Source organism: Megalobrama amblycephala, linkage group LG6 (assembly GCF_018812025.1).
Source record: "Megalobrama amblycephala isolate DHTTF-2021 linkage group LG6, ASM1881202v1, whole genome shotgun sequence".
NCBI lineage: Eukaryota > Metazoa > Chordata > Actinopteri > Cypriniformes > Xenocyprididae > Megalobrama > Megalobrama amblycephala.
In genome coordinates, this window is record NC_063049.1 from 727,772 (window position 1) to 731,173 (window position 3,402).

The window sequence follows — 3,402 nt, forward strand, 5'->3', positions numbered from 1 at the left end:
TGGATTTTTACCCGGTGTTTGTTTCTTAATCAATTGTGGTATCTTCATCTTTGACCATTGCAGCCTCCTTCACACCTCATTTCCATTACAGAATATCCAGCAAACACTAAACAGAAATGGTCTTCTTCCACCCAGGGGACCACCTCCTTTCGTTTTATCGCTCGCTGCTGCATTACATCCCTCCTGACTGTTGGGGAGATCGAATAGGACGTTGACACAACCACCTCCGTGTCCATTTCCTGCATGTCAGAGCCCATACCTCCAGAGGACGCCTCAACCCATGAGTGATACCAGCCGCCACAGACCGAGAGACAGAGCTTGTTAAGGACCAAAGCTAAAGCCTGCCATGATCCATCCTGAAGCGTGAGCTAGCCGTTTCCATCCCGGAACTGTTAGGATTACTGATCCACTGCCTCCTCCACTGGTTCCGTCCAGCTTCCTGTCTCCTCCAGTTCCTGGCTCCGCCTCCTCCGCTGGTTCCATCCAGCTTCCTGTCTCCTCCAGTTCCTGGCTCCGCCTCCTCCGCTGGTTCCGTCCAGCTTCCTGTCTCCTCCAGTTCCTGGCTCCGCCTCCTCCGCTGGTTCCGTCCAGCTTCCTGTCTCCTCCAGTTCCTGGCTCCGCCTCCTCCGCTGGTTCCGTCCAGCTTCCTGTCTCCTCCAGTTCCTGGCTCCGCCTCCTCCGCTGGTTCCGTCCAGCTTCCTGTCTCCTCCAGTTCCTGGCTCCACCTCCTCCGCTGGTTCCGTCTGGCTCCGGCTCCTCCTCCCGATCTGCCAGTTCTCCTCAACCCTCCACCTCCTCCGGTGCGACCACGATCTCCACATCCACGCTGATCGTCAGAGATTGGACCCCTTGGCTTCACCACATCCCTTAATAACCAGTGGAGGATGAAGTACACAAATAAAGTGCTTGAGTAAAATACAGATACCCTTCTAAAATATTACTCTATTAAAATATAAGAACTTATTTTCAGTTTTACTTGAGTAAAAGTTCAAAAGTACTTGATTTTTAATGTACTTAAGTTTTAAAAGTAAAAAGTACTGATCAATGAAGCATAAATTTATTCTAGTCAGTAGTCTTGTTAATATGTACTGCAAATAAGCATACTTTTTATTGTATTACCAACACTTCTTTTACACTATCAAATCATTCAACTTTAATATAGCCACCTCAAATATCAATTTAAGTTATTGATAATTCAAGTGTTAAATAATGTAAAAAATATTAATCAGAATTTCGAGAGGACACCTCTCATTTAATCTTCTAATTAATACCAGGGTATAAAATCAGCCTCTTCCCGTTGTCAGTTCTTTCGGCATCCCTCTTCCTCCCCTTCTCTTTCTTTACTTGTTAATAGGAGGCGATCGGAGCTCGAGGAGAACATCCTCTCCGAGCCCCTCTATAGCAGATCTGTTCACCACATGATATGCTAAGATTATATGGGCGCACAAATCACAGCGGTGGGTAGAGAAGCTTATGAGGCAGGCAGCGGGAAGGAGAAATGTATAATGATGTGAAATACAAACTCACTATTGCTATAGTGTGTAAGCCAACACACATGAAGAACACACAAAAACAGTCTTTATTTAAAATAAAATAAACTTTTTAAAGTTTAGATCACTGGAGAATAAATATCAACAGGAAAATGCAAACGAAAACAGGAGGTACATACACACAGGACTAAACGAGTGCGTTAACGAGGGACAGGTGAGCACAATAGGTTGCTATGGGAACAGATGACACACACTAGAGCGCCCCCTATACCCTCATTCACTATTCCACTAGTGCAGGCTCCTTCTTCTGGTCATTCATTCGGCACGTGACTCACATAGTGCATTATGGGTATTCTCCATGCCGTTATTGCTGGACTGAATGAGTTCACTCGTTATCGTCCACTGTGGTTTCAGACACAAATGACTCTCCCCTCAAATAGTGCCCTATTTAAGAGTAAAGGGGACGGTTTCGGACACAGCCTAGGAAAGTAGGTCAACCACATACAGGGACTGAGAACACGAAACTAAACCAGAACTGAGCATAAACATGACAGCTTTCAGTCATTTATCATTTACATGCATGAACAGCTTATAATGACAGCTTATTATTATGACTCTACGATTGGAGAGAAAATGCCGGATTACACTTTTAAATGTAAGTAATAGGTTTCAACTTAGTGAATATCTAAGGATACAAATGTACTAAAAAAACTGTGGTTCAGATGTTGACATATCTTGATAAGATTTGATTTTAGAGATAGTTTAGATAGATAATAGGCCGTGGTGAACATATTTGGACAGGTTGTGAACCCTGTTTTCTTTTCAGGCAGTTTAACAAAACTTTCAGAAAAGTCCAGCAGAAACATCACTGCGGCTCGTCACAGCTGCTTGGCAACAAGAGCAATCCTCTGTAGGCTAGACCGTCCCATTTAACAACACTGGCCTCGGTTTGACCTCCGTGACCTTCAGGATCAGGATCTAATGGGACACAGCTCAGTCTTTCACGGTGCTGCCTGAACTGAACCGCCTGTAAAGCCCAGAACACAGCAAGCCGTGTGTGAACCTAGTGGCAACGACAGCAGACTGCAGGGTTGGCTCACGTCGGCGGCGTTGGCTAATCAGCACGTCTGTTCTGCGCCCACGTAAGATGAAATGCCTTTCCGAACCAGCAGGTGGCAGTAGCTGAACAGCCAATCAGAATGATCAGATGCCCCGACGGACCGACGAACTCCGACGCTAATTCAACATGTCGAATCGGCCGAAAAAAAGGCAGATGAGGACCAACTTCAGCCGACGGTGCAGAACACACTGAGAAAACTTAGTCGGCCGACGTGTCGTTCCTGCCTTAAAGTGCCATCAGAGGACTTATTCTCTGTTGATTGGATGTTGAGATGTGGGCGTGGCTCTCAATAGTGTATGCAGATGAGCTTGCAGGGAAAGAAAGCATATAAACACCACCACAAAGTCAAGAATACGAGTAGGAAGCTCAGGATTTTCTTTAAGCCCTGAATTTACGAGTTGGGCGAGTGAGACACGTGACGCAGTACCACACGCTTACAGGTGTTCAGCGGTGACATCGTCAGGCTTTTGATTCACAACAATAAGCTAATTGCCTGCACAAATATAGCATTGTAATATAACAATATACTATGTAACGGTAAAGTAATTAAAAACATAAAAGCAAAACACATGATGCACATTTTCCAGAAGCAGACTGAACGCACATGACGTCACAAACACGAGCTTCCCAGGAGGACTTTACACCATTACTGTTTTTTCTTTTCTTTCAAGCATTTAATAATGGATATATCCAATATACATGGATGAATTGTTAACAAGAAGAATTATAATATAGAAAATCGGCATGTAATGTGAATTCACTCTGTCTGTTGTAAATAGATCAGCCGTGCTT